The sequence below is a fragment of the Varanus komodoensis genome, unplaced genomic scaffold, assembly GCF_004798865.1.
Source record: "Varanus komodoensis strain SLA01 unplaced genomic scaffold, ASM479886v1 scaffold24, whole genome shotgun sequence".
Classification (NCBI taxonomy): Eukaryota; Metazoa; Chordata; class Lepidosauria; order Squamata; family Varanidae; genus Varanus; species Varanus komodoensis.
This window is the reverse complement of record NW_025335641.1, coordinates 8,961,722-8,970,778: the sequence shown is the minus strand read 5'-3', so window position 1 is coordinate 8,970,778 and position 9,057 is coordinate 8,961,722.

Below are 9,057 nucleotides of genomic sequence, written 5' to 3'. Positions count from 1 at the left end.
ATGACTGGACTGGCCAATGCTTTCTCATTCTGCCTGATTTCATCCAGTTTATGGGGACAAAAAGCATTTCCCAATGTGTCCCAGCATAGTTTCCAGCATTCATTTTTAAATTCACTTAAAGAAGGCTCCCCGCAGTGCTAAAAATCAAATACAGTAGCCTAAGAAGCCTGTGGAATTGAGATAGAGGTGGGGAGTGTGATATAGTTGATATCCATTTGCTGTCTTAAGTGATATTCTATAGAAGAAATGCATTACTCTTTTAGGCTACAGGAGATCAGTAGAGCAGAAAAATACACACCATATTCAGAGATAAGAATGGCAGGACTCTGCAGCTAAAATGGAATTCACCCAGCTCTGGAGTTCTCAAACTTTTTCCAAAACTTTCTCTCCATATTAATGTACTATTGGATGCTCCCCAGGACACTGTGTCATCTCTCATGTACATCTTGGCTTGTCCAGCTGTTTTCCTGTGAGCAACTCCGCATGCTAAATCCCCAAGCTGTCAAGTTCAAAAGTAGCTTAGGAATTTTGGCAGGGGTGTGGAGCAGGAAAGATGAAGGAGATGCTAAAGAGGGATGAAGTCAGCCAGAAATGGGCACAAGGATGCACTTGATGTTATCTGCTTGTGTAAATATTCAGTGCCATTAGATTAGTGCTTGGGTACACATGCTGTGCGGATCCAGAATGTGACTTTTCTGATTACTATTTCATGTTCATTTAAACAAAGATAATGACCTGATTGACAAACAAGGGGTTGAGTATCAGTTGTCGTTGAACTGTGAGTTGTTGTTGACTTGTGGGTTTTTGTTACATACGAACCTGCACGAGTATTTATGGTTTGTTAACTATACACCATCTTGAGTTCCCAACCCAACAACAAACCATGGGTTTCCTTCCTGGATTGTTTATGGTTAACAAGCCATTGTTAACTTATAGTGTAGGTTTTTCATGTAATAGCAATCCACAAAGCATCGCAACCCACAATTAAACGGTAAACCATACTATTGATACGGTTACATGTGAACCAGGCATTTCTTAATACTCCTTGTTATAAAAGATTTAGCTTAAAAGGGAGAGTTTTCATATAACTTCCATGTTTCTTACCCAGCTCTGATTATGCTGTTCAGCTAATGGGTAAATGAATTTCTAGATGTTAAGAAGCTGATGATAAAAACACTGGAACATATTTATGTACTTTCTACAATATTATTCCAGTGTTTACTACCCCTATTATTTAACCTCAATGTCAATACCTCCAAATTTCCAGTGAGATTAAAGCATAGAAGAGGCTTGCAATCAGCATTTATCTTTAAAGCTAGGCAAGACCGATTCTAAACCCTATTTTTGATTCCCGTCTCAAAATTTATTACATCAAATCAAATTGTATAACTATTCCTAGTTATCTGTATTTAGTATTGTAGTGTTTATACCTTATACAATATTTATTTGCCATTAATTATGGACCATTAACAGATAAGTCAAATTCTAAGTACACCTTTGACCTTGAGTAGTAAAGTAATAAAGTTTTAAGCCCAACGTTCTTCAGATAAACATTAGCACCAAACATTGAGTTTTTCAATTCTTCATTCATCAAAGAACCCTGCTGCTGAGGGATGAACATTAGCTCAACAGCCTTCTTCACATATTGTCCAAAACTGCTTTGCCTATAAGTTATTATCAGTTACCCAGAATTCATTGTGGACCCTGCTTGTGGCTTTGAGTGGTTCACTTTAATACAGTCACTACTCCTATACATGTGATCGCTCCCAAGCGTCCTCTCCCGCCTGGCAGAGCCCTTTCATCTCCGTGGTATATGCCTGAATTACAGGCGATGAAGCAGGTTGGGAGATGTCTAGAGCGTAGGTGGAGGAGATCACGGGGTGATTCACATCGAACACACTTGAGAGCCCATTATCGGGCCTATGCTGAGGCGGTGAGGATGGCGAAGAAGAAATTCTTCTCCATTTCCATTGCCTCCTCACAATGCCGTCCGGTGGAGCTCTTCCGGGTGGTGCAGGGGCTGATACATCCAGGCCCGAAGATACATCTTGTGCCACCCTCGAAGGCCCGCATTTCAGGGAGAAAATCACTCAGATTCGCCACGAGCTTGACTCTGCTATTAGATCAGATTCTACTGGGGAGACGCCATCGACGCCATTAAGTCCACAATTAATGGATGAATTTCATTTGTTGCAGCCTGATGATGTGGACAAGGTGCTTGGACATGTACGTCCTACCACTTGCTTACTAGACCCATGCCCATCTTTGCTACTTAAGAAAGTCAAGGACGGGATTGTGACCTGGATCCTGGAGGTGGTCAACGCCTCTTTAAGAGACAGCTGGGTACCTGCCCCTTTAAAGGAGGCGGTAGTCCGGCCAGTCCTAAAGAAGGCATCCCTAGATCCAGAGGTGGCCGCCAGTTATAGACCAGTGGCCAACATCCCATTCCTGGGCAAGGTGCTAGAGCGGGTGGTGGCGGGACAACTCCAAGCACTCTTGGATGAAACTGACTATCTGGACCCATTTCAGTCCGGCTTCAGACCCAGGTATGGCACTGAATCTGCCTTGGTCGCCCTGTACAATGACCTGTGCAGGGAGAGAGACAGGGGGAGTACGTCCCTGTTAGTTCTCCTGGACCTCTCAGCGGCTTTCGATACCATCGACCATGGTATCCTTCTGAATAGGCTGGCGGGACTGGGAGTTGGAGGCACCGCATGGCGGTGGTTCCGCTCCTATCTCAATGGTCGATTTCAGAAGGTGGTGCTGGGGGACTATGGCTCTGCGCCATGGCAGTTATGCCATGGAGTTCCGCAGGGGTCCATTTTGTCCTCCTTGCTATTCAACATCTACATGAAACCGCTGGGAGAGGTCATCAGGAGGTATGGGCTGCGGAATCATCAGTACGCTGATAATATCCAGCTCCACCTTTCATTTTCCACCAATCCAGGTGAGGCAGTGGCTGTGCTGAACCGGTGCCTGGCTGAGGTAATGGGCTGGATGAGGGCCAATAACTGAAGCTCAATCCAGACAAGACGGAGGTCCTGTTGGTGGGTGGTTCGGGCTTCGGGATGGGGGACTTGGGCCTTGTCCTAAATGGGGTTGCACTCCCTCTGAGGGACAGGGTTCGCAGCTTAGGAGTGCTCCTCGACCCTGAGCTGTCTTTGGAAGCTCAGGTGACGGCGGTGGCGAGGAGCGCTTTCCTTCAGCTTCGGCTGATAAATCAGCTGCATCCCTTCCTAGAGCATGACTGCCTGGCGACAGTGACACATGCGCTGGTAACTTTCCGATTAGATGTCTGCAATGCGCTCTATGTGGGGCTACCCTTGAAGACGGTCCAGATACTTCAATTGGTGCAGAATAGAGCTGCCAGGTTGCTGACTGGGACTGGTCGTTGTTCTCATATAACCCCAGTTCTCCGTCAGCTCCACTGGCTCCAGATTGAAGTCTGGGCCCAATTCAAGTTGTTGGTGATGACCTATAAAGCCCTAAATGGCTTGGGACCTGTTATCTAAAGGAACGCTTGCACCAATATATACCCTCCCGCCCCTTGAGGTCAGCAGCAGATGCCCTCCTCCAGGAACCCTCTGTGAATGAGATTAGGAGGGTGAATACCCGGAGGGGGGCTTTCTCTGCGGTGGCGCCACATTTATGGAATGCGCTCCCCAGAGAGGTCCGCCTGGAGCCGTCATTATTTGTTTTTCGGCGCCAGGCTAAGACCTTTTTATTTAAAACTTATTTTAACTGTTAATTATTTATTAACTAGGGGTTTTTTTTTGTTTTGTTTTGTTTTTTTAGCCGAGAATGCACTGGGGGGGTGTTATTTATTGTATAATTTTAGTATTTATGTGTTGTGAGCCGCCCCGAGGCTTTGTTGCGATGGGGCGGCATAGAAATGTTTTAAATAAATAAATACTTTCCAAATTCTTATGTATGCATCATTAAGCATTAGCAGTGGCTCTTCACTTAGCTGTTTATAAAAAGATGTCTTATATTGTTTGCAGAAAGGCAACTTAGTAATTTCTCAGCCTTCCCAGCAATTCCATTGCAGCTAAAATCAGCAAATTTCCTGAAAATATGTAGCAGTAGAAATGCCAATAAATCAATATCCGATATGCAATAAATGCAGTCTTAAAATTTGATGAGGTAACCCAGAGTTTCAGTGCCTGCACCACCATGAAGTGCACAGGATGCTGGGGCCAGCTGGTGTGCTGTGAAGCAACCCATGGTTTGTTAACCAGAGGTTGTTCGGGAAAGAACATGCTGGCTCCTGACCATTCACCTGTTTCTGCAGTGATAAACTACGGGCAGAAAGCAACTCTCAGGTGTGGGGAATCTATGCTAGAGCGCTATCACAATATTTTTGCGAAATATATTTACCACTCTTTGGTTACATGCCAGCACAGTTTCCACAGTGTAGAATGTGTGATCTTGTGTCACACACAAATGCAATCCCAGGAGAAATGGGAGAAGTTGGAAACCCCATATATGTGTGGACATAACCCTTTGGGTGTGATTTGGTGGTCTTGATTTTTTTACCCATTAAGTTTATGCATATCTTAATTGGAGCAAAGGAGCAAAACAGTGGAGTTTTGCTTTTTGCTTTTTTAAGGGTAATTTGCAGCTCCTTCCCAAAAGCCTGAACAACCCTGGATCTCCCATGCTGCCTTTCACAGTAAGCGCCACTGAAGGCAATGTGATCTACTTCTGAAAAGGATTGCATCTTTGCACATTTTCAGCTATTGTTCATTGCCCAGCACTTGAAGCAATACTAGTGGTCTGCAGTATTCATCCCTCCTGCTTAAATTCAGATTATACTTTTTTTACAGCACCGTCCCCTTCATCCTACCATCCCATTTAAGCCACTTCTCCTTCCAAAAGAGTACCACAAGTGCAGCACTCACTCAAATATATACTATGGGGAAATGCAAAATATAAGAGTTGTGATATATCTGAACTGCAGAAATGTGGACTATAAAGGTAGAAATAGCATGAAGAGATCAGATTGGGCTGTTTATCATGTGACACACCCGTGAGTAAACCATGACAATGCTGGTAAAGTCCCTAGTGTAGATCCCCTCTCCCCCCGCCCCAATATTTTGGACTTCAATTCCCAGAAGACCTTGCCAGCATGCCCTATAGTCAAGGTTGCTGGAAATTGAAGTCCAAAACATCTGGAGATCTATTCTATGCTTGATCCTATGCAAAATAATAAAGGTTGACCCTGGATTGTTCTCCATGATATACAAACCTAGAAATCTGAGTTGCTGAGGTGGGGGAAAGGCCAAAATTATAAACTATGGTTTGTTCTTTTATATGATGCTGGGTTATTTTTCTTAGAAAGCAAGAATTCTGGGATTGCATATTATGGAGGACAACACAGGGACAACCCAGCATTCTTGATTGTTTAGCACACTGGAAGCAAGTGAGCAGGGAGCCAACATGCTTGCTTGCATATATTTCTAAATAACCCACATTTCACCACTCATGGCTGCTTCATTATGGAAACTGGAGTCACTGCCCCTTTCTAAACTACCCACCCAAACAAAGTTGACTGAAACTTTCATTTAAGGTCTTCTTGTGTGTCCCACCTCTGAAAGAGGTGAGATTGGTGCATATGCCTGACAGAGGTTTTGTTCTGGGTTATGGCTTTCACTCTACAGTGACACTAAGCTAGATGCTTTTAGATGGCTCATGAAAACAACTTTTTCATGCCAGTCTTTGTATTCTGTTCTGTTCGGTCACAAAGTTGGGGGCGACCCATCACAAACCCATGGACAACATTCCTCCAGATTTTCATGTCCACCATCCTCCAGAGTCCCTCTTGGCCTTTGGATACTGTCTATGGGGTTTTCACAGCAAGGATACTGGAGTGGGTTGCCATTTCCTTCTCAGGGGATCCCCTTTTGTCAGAGCTCTCTGCTATGACCTGTCCGTCTTGGGTGGCCCTGCATGGCATTGCTCATAGCTTCATTGCGCTATGCAAGCCCCTTTGCCATGGCAAGGCAGTGATCCATGAAGGGGAATCTTTCTATACCATGCGTTGATTTTACTAGTCATCCCTGGTTTTACTATATTATCGTTTGTCTTTTTTAGCTTTCTGTAGCTTATTCTCTACATTGTATTTCATTTTTTTCAATTGCATCTCCTGTTGTGTACTCCTTGAACAGCAAGGCCAAAATTTTAAAAATCTAACTGAAATAATAAAAGAAACAAATAAAAGACTCCACAGATTCAGATCAGTGTAGGTCAACCCATCTCCCTTTGATGAACCTATGCCCTGATATTGGCAACTGAAACAGCCACTGAAACAGAGAAACATTTTCTGCCACAATCCCTTCATTTCCCCCATGACATTATAATTCTGTTTATACAATTGCCACTGTTCACTTACCATCCAGCAATTCTAGTGGACTGTCTTCAGCTCAGTAACTCATCCAAAAGGTATCCAGATTCTAGGATTCTGCATACTAGGTACCAAATCCCCACTTGGGAACTTAATAAAGCATTTGTCTATTCAAAAAGGGAGGAATTTAATTGGTTGGCAAATGTTAATTTCAAGGAGATAATTTAATGGAGTAATTGTACTGATTAATTGATTTTGGCTACAATCCTGGGCACATTTTGCTGGAAATAAATTCCAGTGAACACAGTGTGATTTCCTTCTGAGTAAACATAAATTGGATGGTACTAGAATAGTTGCAGCATTGATCTTTAATTGCTTCAATGCCACCTTAAGGCACAATCCTATGGCCACTAGATTTTGTCTAGACAGCCATAGGAACAGTCTGAGGCCCAGCTGCATCCATGGAAATCCACTGGAACGCCAAATTCAAAGCATCATTCCTTCACCCTCACAGCTGGCTTTTTAGTTTTAATTTTGTCAATGTTTCAAATACAGTTGCATACACAACATTGCTTATGTATCTATAAATAATACAATTCATATATTATAACAATTGTTAAGTTCCAGATTAAAATATACTATCCCAGAAATCAAGCTGATTAACTAGAGGTCCATACCCCATTAAGTTCTTAATTAGGAATGGATACCAGGTTATTACAAAATTTTCATTCTTTATTTCCTCCCAAGCCAGATGAAACTGGCTGGTTGGTTTCTCTGCCAGTGCTACTGACAATATTCTACTAATTATTTCTGAAATATAATTGTATTTTTTTTTACAATAATTGTATGTTTTTTCCAAGTTCTAGCATTCTCAGTTCTTTCAGTACCTAAAATCACCACCACCAATTCTTTACAAAACAATGCCTCATTTTCCCCAGGATACAATGAAAACAATAATATTGCTTCATTGGGAATTATCTTTTGTTGTGTTACCTCATTCAGACAATATATTACTTCATGTCAAAAAAGACTGGATCTTTGGACAAAATATCCACATATGTTCAAGTGAACTGCGGTCTCCTCAACACATTTCAAACAACTCATTATTTTATGAAATTTTGTGGGGTACAATGCCATCAACTGTTTTTAATACCATTTCTTTGAACCTAGCGACACATTCTTATGGGCATCTCTTGCCCGTATTGTTGCCCGTGACTCTTCTGGTATGCTAATATTTAGATTATTTTCCTAAGTTATCTTGGATCCTATGTTATTACTATATTATTTCTTGATAATAGTCTTATAGATGACTGAGACTAACATTTTTTAAACTAAACTCTTCAGCATAATAATTTTGAAATATTGCAAGTTCTTCTATTCCTGCCATATGATACAAGCAAGTTGTGAAGTTTTTAATTAATATTTATTGAAATTAATTAATTCTTATTTGGGCAGTTTTATCATCTAATTGTCTTACTGAAATTGGTTTCAGTTTTAAAAAGGTTTCTAAGCTTATAAATCCTAACTTCTTTCCGTGACGTGAATTGCAGATTTTTATCTTGAAAATTAAAGTTGGGAAGTTCCAAAATGGAACATAAAGGATCAAGAAGAAATCTGATTGATGGGCTGTAGAAGAAATCTGATTGATAAATAAATAAATATAATGGAGACACAGTAGGTGCTAACTATTTTATATACTTACACCATATCTGAACCCATTCCGTATAAAACTGTTGGGTATTTCAATTTTATTTCTTTGGAGTTTGGTAAAAGAAATAAGACAGTGAAATTAGTATCATCAGATCCTTTTCAGTCTGCATCAGATCCTTATCTGAATCCAGCCAAGGCTACTATTCATTTTTATAAGTTTAACAGTTTGAGTGACCTGAAAAGCTGCATAGTGTTTCATTAAGCTTGGTCCTGCCAATCCACCTTTTGAAGCAGGCCTATATTTTTTACTGTTCATAAATCTTGAGATTTTATTAGTCCCAGCTATAAACTTTTTTCATTTTTGCCAGAATTTCATTTTATTTTGTTAAAATATGGATGAAACAGAAATTTTAAAAAAATTGTAACATATGAGCATTTGCTATTGCAATTTTACCTAAAACAGATCAATTTAATTTACCCCATTTCTTTTTTTTCTGTATGAAATTAAAAATGATCTTAGAATTACTATAAACTGATTAATATTTTGTTGTCCAAATTCCTAAATATTTAAAGCTAGAATAAAAAATATCCAAGTTAAATTTTTAATTCGTTTTTCCTCTTTCAAAGAGCTATCTTTGCATAATAATTTAGATTTTTCATAATTAATGTTTAAGCCTGTGTAGCAATTAAAATTTTCCAGTATTTGTTTTAAGGACTCTATATTTTGATTGTATTTTCAAGAAAGACAAGTTTATCTTCCATATACAAATTAATTTTATGTTTCCTATTTTTTATCTGTATTCCAGTAATATTAATATTTTTCTCTAATGACAACTACTAGCAGCTCTCTAGCTAAGACAAGTATCAATGGGGATAAAGGATCACCCTACCCTGCCTTGTACGTACAGAGTTCAAATTTTTCAGACTCCAATCCATTAATCTTCACAAGTGAACATGGACTCTAATATTTTTAATAACTGTAATATGTGTCTCACCCATATTCACCATTTTCATAAGCTCAAACATAGATTTCAGTTCCAGACAATCAAACATTTTAAATGCAT